Below are 13,104 nucleotides of genomic sequence, written 5' to 3' on the forward strand. Positions count from 1 at the left end.
TGAAAGCATTCCCAGTGCTTGGGAATGAGACAGAGATAAAAAGTCTGGCCATACTCCAAGGAATTACTTTTTTTTAATGCTGTTTGAAAACCATTAAGTGATCACTCTCTTGCAGTTAGCAGGCAGTTAATGTTATTTATGTCCTTAAACATTTTCCTGTAAATTTCTTATTTTCAATACTTGGGCCTCTCTTTGAGACATATGGGTGGACTGGGAGTTTGGTCACCTTTAGCTCTACTGTGGAGATATGAAGAGGCATACTGGGCAGTGTTTCCTTTTGGACTTCAGCCTACCTCTGAGCCTACCTCTGAGCTCTCTGTGGAATATTTCTGGAATGAGTTTAAAGATTAGTTTACCCTCAGCTCAGTGTACATCTGTTTAAACAGCAGCTAGTGCAGTTTGAGAGATATCCAGCTCCATCCTGTTAGCTAGAGTGAAACAACTACCTCAGGCAGTAGATTTTGGCTATTTCAAAAAGGGAAAAAAGTCATTGCAGCAAGCTGCAAGAGGCAGAGACATTCTTGTGGGGGTTTTCTCCCACAGCATCTGTCAAAATAACTTGCTTGGCCTTGGCACAGTTTAGAAAGATGACTTTTCTGGGATACAAAAAAAAATCTTGCAATCTCAAATTTGGGATGCACAGTGCAGTCCTTACTCACTTTTTGCCCCCAAAGCTTGCAGAAAGCCCCCCAAATATGTGCAAACATATGAAAATAACCTCACACCCCTCCCATAGTTACTCCAGAACCCCATACTACTCCCAAATACCTCAATTTTTCTCTGCAGCCCTTCTCAAAACCCTGTCCTCATTTTGAGAGGGATGCAGAGAAAATGGAGCTATTTGGGTTTGTGAAGGTGGTTGTGGCCCATGCGGCAGATGATTGGAATTTGGGGTCTCCTGGCACAACTGCTCTGCTGGCTGATGTTAGCTAGCAGGAGAGCCAAAAATATAGGGGAGAGAAGGGGTAACAAGAGAGAGGAGCAGAGTCATACTAAAGTCAGACCCTCCGAGGTATACAGCCACTGTGGCAGCAGAAATTTAGAGCAGGGCTAGGGTAGTCTTACTTTCTAAGATGTCTGGCTCAGAGGAGTTTGGATTAAACGTACCACCAGCTGGCCTAGTGTTAGCTCACTAGGCTATTGGCCATTTTGGTGAGTTAGGATTGCATCATGCTTAGTATAACCATGGACCTAAAGACCTAGCCACATTTTGAGACTTCCATGCTTTTTCTCCTCTTCCCACACTTTTTTTCTTCTTTTGGTCACCTACCCTGGTGAAAAGTTCTGGAGAATCCAATAGCTTGCACAATTTTCTTGCATTTTAGTTCATCTTCATGTCGATTTGGGATCTTGTTTTGTTCTGATGGAACTACATAACAATCTCTATTATTATTATTATTATTATTATTATTATTATTATTATTATTATTATTTTCAGAAAACAGTAAGTCTTACATACCCCCAACCAGCACAGTCCATATAAATGAACTTGTTCATCTCCCCAAAGAGCAGGTTTCTGTAAAGCTACTGGATGTTAATAACCTGTTCAAGAACAAGCCATCCCCAAACATTTTGTAATACCAACAGGGAGCACTCACAACAATAGCACTCACTCTCCTATTCTGTGAGGATTGCAGTGAAGACTGAGAAGATGGGGGCAGGTGGACAGATTATGTCCTTATACCTCCTAAATTAGAACGTATTGGAGCTTTGATCCTGTGAACCTTGGAATTTAATGTTCATGTGACCTTTAAATTTTGAAAGGCCAGTTTGCAGCCATAGTAGCCACACACGGCTGTTGTTGTTATTTGAGCAATACTTCCCAGATAGTTTTTTGTGGGTTTTTTGGGCTATGTGGCCATGTTCTGGAAGAGTTTATTCCTGACGATTTGCCAGCACAGATGCTGGCAAAACATCAGGAATAAACTCTTCCAGAACATGGCCACATAGCCCAAAAAACCCACAAAAAACTATGGATGCCAGCCATGAAAGCCTTCAACTTCACTTTCTAGATAATTTTTGCCATGAATCTCTTGTATGTTGTGCACCTTTGGAACACCGATAGCAGTTTTGCCATTTATGTATTTTATATGTGTGTGTTTATATATGTGTTTGATTTCTCTGCAGTAGATATTTTTGTTGGGTTTCTTTTAATTTTGGATATTGCCACCACAATAGCCTAAACTATGGCTGGGAATCATGAGACCCTCCAGATATTGGCTGACATCTTGTTAGTGACCTCCATAGGTATAAGTCTAACAGATGGATCAGAATTTTCTATCACTCTTAATACTCACATTTTATCCATTGTATCTGCTTCCTCCATATGACTATTTATTGACCAGTGCAAGCAGGTTTCTGTTGCTGAATCAACAACACTGATGTCATCCTCCAGGACCTCTAAAGGGGCCATGGAAGATGACAAAAGATGTCTTGTTGTTGTGTGTCCAGCTATAGGAACATAGCTGAATGCTTCTCCACCACTGCTCCCACTACCCTGATTTCCATAGGCCTGCAAATTGATTTGTCATAGCATTGTGGCATGTACATTTGTGGATTAATTCTACTTCCTCAGATAAACAGAGTAGAGTTTTATAGGTTGAGATAAATATAGAATAACCTATGGTTGTGGGTGGAAAATTGACAGTGAGGTCAAAATGAATTTAAATGCAAAACGTACTGACAGTTTCAGACAGAAAATTATGTTATTGACACATAATACTCTCATTCTTATGCTAACTGGTTCTGCTGCCTGGGGATTCTGGGAGCTGCAGTTTAAAAAAAAGAAGTAGCAGTTTAAAGTGAAACAACACTATAGAATCTCTCTATATAGCTTCCAATGTAGTTGCAACTAAAAATAGGACATAATTATTGTTAATGACCTGAATTCTGGTGCGGTTTTACCTAAAGTCAGTTTTATCAATTTTAACCTGTAATTGATATTGTTGTTATTTTAGTTGTAAGGTAGGAGATAAGGGGATTGTGTGTTATTTTAATTATGTTTGTGTTATGTATTTTATTTATGTATTTTTATTGTAACCTGCTTAGATCCTTCTGGAGAGGTGGGATATAAATATAACTTATTATTCTTATTCTTATAAAGTAGACCCATTGATGCAATAGGATTTACCTGTGTGTTGACCTACCATTCAACAGTTCATTGAATGGGTCTACTCTTGAGACAAACAGACAGGATTCTCACCATTATTGTTGTTATTAGGTAGAGCACAGAAAGAAATACTGTAAAACCACACTGCATAGTAATGTACTGTTATTACAGAAGGCAATATACAGAAAGAAACATTTTCAAATTTATCTGTAACTAAAAGGCAACTGTGGAGAGTTAGAGAATAATAGAAGCTTATTGCAACTGATCTCATTTGCTATGGGCTCCAATTTTCACCATGGCCTCTTGGGACTTGGTTGACCTTTTCCTTAATGGAATGTGCCAAGTGAAAAGGAGTGACACAACTGATGGCTGAATAAATGGCTTAATTGAGGTTTCCTCCATTAGCACTCTTAAACACAGCAGTGTCAACTAGCAATCATCATCTAGTGTATCTAAAATGCATTAAAATCACTCAGAGTGCCACAGCAGCACAAAGAGGCCATTAACATTTTCTCCTTTCTGACTTCCTATGCTGATTTTTAAAGGCATAATAATGTAGCTCTCATAGTATAAGGAGTCTGATTTGTTTTACAAATGAGTAAGCTGATTACTCTGAATTATATCATACAGTTGAGTGGCCTGAGCTGACAATCTGCCAGCTTTTTTGCCTGATTCCTAACCTTACTTGATGAAAAGGTCATAGCTGAGCATTTGTAATGAACAGAGCATCCATCAGGCTATTGACAAACAGAACACCAAATCTCCAAATCTGAACTGTGATTAAATTTTATTAGTTAAAGCCATCATCCTAAACATACAGTATAGTTCACTAAAACAGTAGGAGTTATGTATTTTTACAACAACTGGCATCCTATTAGTGGCATACACAGATGTTAAGTTGTACTATGCATGCAGAGTGGTTTTATTTTTGGACAATGCACAATGGTTGTATCCAGCTGACAACAGTGTAAAGAGAATTGCACATGTAGGACCACTGTGTATGCAGCAGCACATTAAAGTACATAGAATAACGTGTGACTGCACATTGCCTCTATGCATTGGCTTTGCACAATGCGCACTGTAATTGCACAATGTGTTGTCAACCATGCATATTGACTATAGATCCATATACATTGAACTATATTAGTATACACTACAGTATAAGGGATGGATAACAGCCATCATGGTACAGTGGTTTGAACATTGGACCACAATTCTGGAAACCCAGGTTAGAATCTCCACTGGGTGACTTTGAGCACGACACATTATCTCAGTCTTAAAGGAAAGCAAAGGCAAACGTTCCATGAACAAATCTTGTTAAGAAAACCCTCTGATAGGTTTGCCTTAGGGTCTCCATAAGTTGGAAATGACTTGAAGGTGCATAGCAACAACAAAAGTAACTCCACTGGTGGATATTTACCCTATACTGAAGAGATGTAAGTTAAAACAAATGGTTAAAACACTATGGTACAAAAGTTTTAAAAACACTAAACAACCATTCTGATTAAACTTTTTATTCAAAACAATTAAAAGTACTGTATATGCATAACAATAACAAAACAAAAAATACCATACACCCATTGAAGATTCTTCTATCCCAACCAGTTGTCCGTATATAGAACTTCATGGTAACCTCCATATAATTATTTTATCAGATGTAAAAATGTATGCAATCCCCTATCAGTTATCAAATAATAAGTGCAGTGATGATGACTGTCAAATATAGTTGAACCTTAATATATATTTCAGGTGTCAAAAATAGTTGTTGTTCTATTGAGTCTGTTACAACTCTAAGCTACAGGCACAACTCTATGTTTGGAGCTCCCCCAGAGCAAAGTCTCCTCTGGAGGCTGTTTCTTTCAGTGGACACTGGCAGAGTTACTTGGTGCCAGTGCTTGGTGGCTGGATCCAGCTACGCTTTAAATTTCCCACAATGCCTCACAGCAACACTAGGTCATGAAGGCTATGAAAAGTTAAAGGAATGGCTAGATCCATTTAGCTAGGCAGACAGGGGCAAGTAGAAAGGGCTTGCAATGCTGTAATGGGCAAGATAGCCAGGCACTGACTCCAGCCATGGCAAGGTTTAAAGAAGCTTTGAAGGCATAGTCTTTAGCACTACTCCTAGAATCTCACATCAAGGCTGTAACTCAGAAATGTTTTTTGGGGGGATCCCCTCATCATGACTGCGTGTTAGATTAGTAGAATATTTGACCCCCTTTTCTTTTCTGCATTAAGGATTTCTTGTAGTGTTCTTTGTTCTCTACAGAGTCCCTTCCATTTCAGATTTTTTCAAAAATACCTCTCCTTCTCTTTTTGGTTCTTCTGTGCTATGGGATCCATTCACTGTCAAGAATAAGCTCATTATAATATGTCTCCCCATTGCCTTTTACACATTTTTATAGGAACATTTCATTTTCATATTTTGATTTTTATATGAAACATTCAGGAGTGCCATTTAACAGAGAACACATTGTGGAAAGCATTTTGGTTTCATTTAGGCTGGTGAACACTCCAACACACACTTCTCTTAGAGACAGCCTGCCAAACTTAATGGTATTTACTTTTTGAATAGACATGTATAAAACTGCAGTGTGACTCTGTTGTATGACTACTTTAGGTTTTTTAAAAAGGACAACAGTGTATCTCAGCCTCCACCTTGTTTCTGATTTGAAATGTATTAATCTCTCATGGTTTAGGGGGATAGATACATCCAATTCCCAGACCTGGAAGGAAGCTGAAATAATGGTATTAGAAGAGGATATTATTATTATTATTATTATTAACCTTTATTTATGAAGCGCTGTAAATTTACACAGCGCTGTACATGCAATCTTTTTAGTTAGACGGTTCCCTGCCCTCAGGCTTACAATCTAAAAAGACATGACACAGAAGGAGAAGGGAGTGGTGACGGGAAAGGGTAAGAGGTCCAGCAGTTCCTCTCAACCTCCGAGGCCTGGACCAAGGCAAATGGACTGAAGGGAGGGCTTGGCTTCAAAATGGAAGGTTAATCATTATCCAGGGAAAATACATACTCACAAGTAATACAGATACAGTACATAGCAAAACAGCCAACAACAGAACATCAGATAGTAAGCGACAATTATGCGATGCCTGGGAAGGCTTCTCTGAATAGGATGGTTTTCAACTCCGTTTTGAAGCTGGTTAAAGAAGTGATGGCTCTTGCTTGTGGAGGAAGAAGGTTCCAGGAGTGAGGGGCAGCAAGTGAAAAGGGGCGAATCCGAGATGGGGCAGAGGAAATCCTGGGCTGGGACAGCAGACCTTGACTACCAGAACGGAGGGCCCTGGTGGGAAGGTGAGGAGAAAGAAGGTCAGATAAGTAAGGAGGGGCCAGTCCATGGAGGGCTTTGAATGTCGACAGCAGGAGCTTATACTGAATGCGGAAAGGGAGCGGGAGCCAGTGAAGGGATGCCAACACAGGAGAGATGTGGTCAGAGCGGTGGGTGGAAGTGATAATGCGTGCAGCTGAATGCTGGACAGAGATTAAAGGACGGAGGTGAGAAAAAGGAAGCCCAGCCAGGAGGACGTTACAGTAATCAAGTCGTGAGATCACTAGGGCATGGACCAGGATCTTGGCAGTAGAGGCGGAGAGATATGGTCGGATTTTAGCAATATTGTACAAAAAGAATCTACAAGCCTTGGCTGTGGTCTGGATCTGAGGGATACACGACAGAGAAGAGTCAAAGATAAAGCCAAGACTGCGGGCTTGCTGGACTGGTTGAATGGAAATGTTGTCCACAGAGACAGAAAAGGAGTGTTGAAGGTTGGGCTTAGGAGGAAAGACAAGAAGCTCCGCCAATGAATACTGATGTACTCATGAAGAATCTAGCATCACTAGAGTGCTAGAGAAAACAGAATGTGGGGGGGATGAATAGCTAAATTGGATTGTGTATATTTTGAGGTGTGCTGACATTTGGCCTGTATACATCACAAACAATGATATATTAAAGGTCAGTACATCCAAGGAAATACCTGCAACAGAATTTCAGTTGACTGTAAATCATGGTTGTTGATAAGTCTTTAGGGTCAGCAGTTTCAAAGCAGAGAAACAAGTTAAGCATTAGCAACAGATATGCAAGTTCAGTGTAAGAAGGACAGTGAGAAGCAAATTGGCGTCCACAGTGTGTTAGTTGTATATTATGCTTCCTTGTATCTAAACTCATGCCTTCCAACATCTCACAGGTGAAAATCAGGGCATGTGCCACCAAACAGCATCAGGGTGTAATAAAAAAATTGTTACTGAAGAAGGACCCACAAATCAGTCTGGGCTGCAGCAATTAGATTTTGCCAGAGCCTACTAGAAAGAGGCTGATACCATCGCCTCCTCTCTTCTTCCACCTGCTGAGTTGAGTACAAACTGCTTTTGCACTTTGATAAACACATCAAAGGAAATTCTATGCTTCGCAGGTTGCCTAAAAGCTATTATAATATAATTAATATATAATATATTTCAACTGTCTTTTCAGGTATTCTTTGCCACATAAACAATCAGTCACAAGATCAGAAATTCTCATTGTCAAAGCAGATATTTACTAAACATGTGTTCACCTGTCTGACTATAATGTTGGGGGCAGAGGAGTAATTTTTGATACTAAATGATATACTTCAATATGTTAGTTTAAGCCATTATTCCCTAGTTCAGCTCCAGTGCTACATGTGAGCCTGGCTGAGGATGAAAAGATTAAGCAGAGAAATGCCATGAGAGATGGGAGGGGAATGGTTTCCTTCCCCCCTTGCACTTCATTCAGTTCAGAAAGTACAGCTGGATAGTCTCGTGGGCAAGTGCATGCTTATTAAACCTGTATGTATGTGTGATTTGGCTCATATCTCTATATGAACAATAATGGGATATCAAAAATTGGATTGGATACCAAAAAATTTGAATGGAAGATGGCTGGGCTGGTTAGTGAAGTGATATGCAAAGCTTCACACGACAGATTGGGACTACCGCACAGCACGGAAGTCAGCACGATGTATGATTTGGTGGTGGGAAGCCAGGCTTTAAATTCCTGCTCAGTCATGGAAATTCTTGAGCAAATCACACTCTCTCAGCCTCAGAAGAAGGCAATGCCAAACCCCTTCTGAACAAATTTTGCCAAGAAAGTCCTGTTAGGGTTGAAGGATATTAGAGTATTTGGCTAGTATTTATCGCATGACGTTGTGTCTATTACGTTGTTGTTGTTGTTGTTGTTGTTGTGTGCCTTCAAGTTGTTTCTGATTTATGGCGACACTAAGGTCAAACCTATCACAGAATTTTCTTGGCAAGTTTCATTCAGAGAAGGTTTGCCCTTGCCATCCGCTGAAGATGAGAGAGTGTGACTTTCCCAAGGTCAACCAATAGGTTTCCATGGCTGAGCAGGGATTTGAATTATGGTCTCCTAGCACAGAGCTCAACCACTACACCACATTGCTTTGCAATTCATTTAATTTGCATTTCAGTTCATTTCATTGATATTGCTTTGCATTTCAGTCGCTCCTTCCAATTTCCATTTGTTCTTTAGCACACTTGTTTTTACTTATAGGGAAACCTGTTCTATTCCATTAGTCCCCCTGGTGGGATGGGTTCTCTTCCACAGCGGTAATGATTGATGGCAGTCATGTGGAATGAGAAGGCATGATTCTTCTCCTTTCCCCTCCCTGCTATTCCCAAGCAGGTTGGGGTTGCTTTTACTATGAGGCAGTGAGGTGGCTGCCTCAGGCAACTGACTGGGACATTATCTAATATATGATTGTTGTCCTAAATTGTAGCATGAGGAAGGGGGCAAAATCTTCCTAGGAATTTCTGCCTCACGTGTCCAAGTAACTTGACTGGCTTTGGGTGTTTTGGAATCTGATAGGACAAAAGTCACTATAGACATGTTTTACATCAGTGAAAATGGTTTGGAACGTGGTTGTTTTGTGGATGAAATATTTCAGGTGCAATTTGCTACTTGGCAAAGAGCTTAATACATTGTGAAAAATTGTCTGTTCAAAGGGCAGTGAGGAACCCAGACTTCATACTGAAACATGGGCTGACCTTTCCAATGTTTTGCCTGGAGCTTTTTAAAAAATGAATGAACAACAATGCTACTTTGGCTTTTTAAAAGTGGGAGTTTATACCTCCATAGTGGGAGTCAGTGTGACATAGTGGTTTGAGCAATAGATTTCAAATCTGGAGACCAGAGTTCAAATCCCCATTCAGCCGTGAACAGGGCACCCACTGGTGACCTTAGACAAGTCATATACTCTCAGCCTCAGAAAACCCTGCAATAGTTTCACCTTGGGGTCACCATAAGTCAGAAGCGACTTGGAGACACAGAACAATATGTCGATAAGTTCAGTATCTATGATTTTATTATCACTGTGAATTCATTCAGGTCCACATAAAATGATAGCCTAATAGTGAGATGGAGATGATAAAGAAGAAAGAATAAAAGAACAGCAACTCTTTTATTCTTGTTGAGACAGAATCAGTCTGTTTGTCACACATGATGTGGGAAGTGAAATTACAACCGTATAGAGGTAGCTCTAATAGAAATAGCAGCCACCAGAACTAGAAAAAGCGAGAGATCACTAGAGTGTGACACCAAAGCGAAGCCACAAACTGTCAATACACCTTATTAAATTGGAATTTGTAGGCCCATTATAATATGGTCTTTCATATAACTGTAATCTGGAATTGTTTGGAGAAAAAGTAAAATTAAAAATTATTCTACTTTTACTGAACATTCTGACACGGCACAAAAAGTACCATCTTTTGAGGAACTGTCCTGTTTGTTGGTACAGAATGATAGGTGAGTTTTATCTGGAACACCAACAGGTTTTGAGCTAAAGCACTGAAGAAATTGCATAATAAAGAAGACAGGGTCATTCCAACATTTTCTTTTATTACTATATATCTTTTGTTTTGCTTGCACCATGGCAAATATAGGTGATGTGTAATAAATATTGGAACAAGAACAAATGCTACTTGGCAACTTTTCCTATTGTTTTCAAAAAGAAAACACCCATTTGCTGTTGTTTTAATCAACATGTTAAAATCAAGGTTTTATTTACCACCACAGCACTTTGATCACACCCAAATCTCATCTGCTTTTATAAGCTAAAAAGGGTCAGGTACTTGGAAGGAATGTTATAAACTAAGGAGAGTCAGGCCAGGTACTTGGAAAGGAGTCTACCAGGAAATAATAGGGATCTTCCAGTAGGGCAAACAAGAACCCTGCCTGAAATCACTGCCAGCCAGAGCTGACCATACCAGCCCAGATAGACAAATGGTCTTATTTAATATAAGGCAGTTTCCTACATTACTGTATGGCTGGAGCAAATTTTAGGAGACAGCCAGCACGGTGTAGTGGTTTGAGCATAGGACTGACTCTGCAGACCAGGGTTTCAATCCCTGCCTGGCCACAGAAACCCACTGGGTGACCATGGGTAAGACACACTCTCTTAGTCTCTTGCATCACCTTTGAGACAAAGGTTCAAAACACACTGCAGAAATAATCCAGTTTGGTACTGCTTTAACTGCCCTGGCTCAGTGCTAGGGAATCCTAGAAATTGTTCCTTTATATTACAATACAATATGCACAGCCTAAATGTATTTACATGTACATAGTTTCATATGGTTAAAGTGAAAATTTGGTAACATGTGATGTTTTTTAAAAAAAAATTAAAAAAAAATTTAATTAAAAAAATTAAAATTAAATTTTTAATCCCCCACCCAAAAAATCTGGAGCCTCTCCTTTATCAGCTGGCTCACACCATCTTGTCAGCATTTTAAAGGGACTCAAACAAATATCACAACCCATTTCTGCCCAAAGATAGAGGCTTGGGGAACAGTGGTGTCACCCCCCCTTAGAGTGTCACCTGGTCCGACCTGCACCCCCATAGTCACTCCCCTGGCTATATGATCCCTTTGCATATTGATCTAGACTAAGATGGCTATGTCTTTGGATTCTCAGTCTCTTTGGAAGGTTGTGGCAAACCTCTGAACAAATCTTGACAAGAAAACCCAATGATAGGTTTACCTGAGGGTCACCATACGTCAGTAGCAACTTGAAAGCACACAACAACAGCTTTTTAAAACATGTTAGCTGATTTTCACTATCGACAGCAATAGCACTAAATCGCGAGAGACACCCTTTGGCCCTCCAGATGCTTTGGACTACACTTCCATAAACCTTTAGTATTGGCCATGTTTAGTGGGGCTAAGGGGGACTGTAGCCCATCAAAATGTGGAGGAAAAAACATTCTCCACCAATTCACTATACTATGGTGGACAAATGGTTAAAAGCTATCTTCATCATGCTTTCTGAGGATGGCTCACCAATCAACTCAGAAAGATTTCACTTCCAATGTGATGTGTTACAATCAGACTGCTAATGTCTTATTATGATGTTATTGAAATGTTCCTTTTACCTCTGCAGAGAATTACTGATTTCAATCATAGGAGTGTGACTGGCCTTTCCTGTCTCTTCCACTATTGCCCAAGCCTTTCCAAAAGCTGTTCCTGATGATTACAGTGTGGTAGCGAAATCAGAATTTTCTGGGGTTGCTTTGTTCAAGCGGAAGTGCTTTTCTGTACATGCAAGCCATGGAATCCAAACTATTGTGGCTGGACTCTTACTGGTGTCATAGACATGGACTTTTTACTTTTTGACCGTTGTACAATGGACTTACCCAGTTCACAGTTGCCTGAGTGGAGTTCCAGAAGTGTAAGCCTTTCACATGAAGCTTTGTATTCTTAGATGTTGTATCGCTATTTGTCAGTACCACTTAAATCACTGGGAAAGTAAAAGCAGCCACTGTAGATTCTCTGTTGCTTAATGGGACAACAAGCACATTGCCAGAAGGGTGGTATAGCACAACCACCATTTAACTACACAAATGTATATTTACACTATACAAGCATAATGGAGTGTCTCAGTTTTCTACACAGATTTCTATATTACTAGATATGGCCCACTATAATATCCAGAGGCAGTCTTCAGAGTAGGGCTGTATTTAAAAATATATTTATGATGGGACATGTACATTAAGAATGGAAATAATCACTACACATCCCCATTCAGAAAAAAAGGAGACACAAAAGACTGCAGTAACTATGGGATCATATCATTAATGTCCCCTGCAAGCAAGATTATGCTCAAAATTCTGCAGCACAGACTCCAACAATATATCAAGTTAGAAATCTTAGAAGTCCAAGCAGGATTCAGAAAAGGAAGAAGTACTAGGGACCATATTGCAAACATATGACGGTTAATGGAGCAAACCAAGGAATTCCAGAGGAAAATCAGTGTGTGCCTCATAGACTACAGCAAAGCTGAATAGTTCATGAAAAGCCATGGAATGCTCTTAAAGGCATGGGAGTGCCACTACATTTGATAGCCCTGATGAGAAACCTGTACAAGACGCTACGGTTAGAACAGAATGTGGAAAGATAGAATAGTTCCTAATTTGAAAAGGGGTCAGGCAAGGCTGCATCCTATCATCCTAATAGTTCCTAATTTGAAAAGGGGTCAAACATGGTTGCATCCTATCATCCTACCAGTTTGTACACAGAAAATATCTTACGAAGAGCACATCTGAACTCAGAAGTAGGAAGAAGGAACATCAACAATCTAAGATATGTAGATAACATCATACTACCAGTGGAAAACATCATAGACTTAGGACAATTATTAATAAGAAAGTGGTTAGTGATGAACATAAAGCAAACAAAAAATAATGACCATGGAGGATCTGCATAAATTCAACCCAGATAATGAGGAAATCAAAATAGTAAGAGAGTCCCATACCTCGGATCAAACATTGATCAGAGTGGAGACTGAAGCCAAGAAATCAGAAGAAGACTAGGAATGGGAAGGGCCTCCATGAAAGAATTAGATAAAATTCTTAAGTCAAAAGATATACAAATGAGTGCAAAAGTTACAATCATTTTTCCATTCCCCATGTACAGATGTGAGAGTTGAACAGCAAAGAAATGTGATAGAAAGAAAGTC

The sequence above is a fragment of the Sceloporus undulatus genome, chromosome 3, assembly GCF_019175285.1.
Source record: "Sceloporus undulatus isolate JIND9_A2432 ecotype Alabama chromosome 3, SceUnd_v1.1, whole genome shotgun sequence".
Taxonomy (NCBI): domain Eukaryota; kingdom Metazoa; phylum Chordata; class Lepidosauria; order Squamata; family Phrynosomatidae; genus Sceloporus; species Sceloporus undulatus.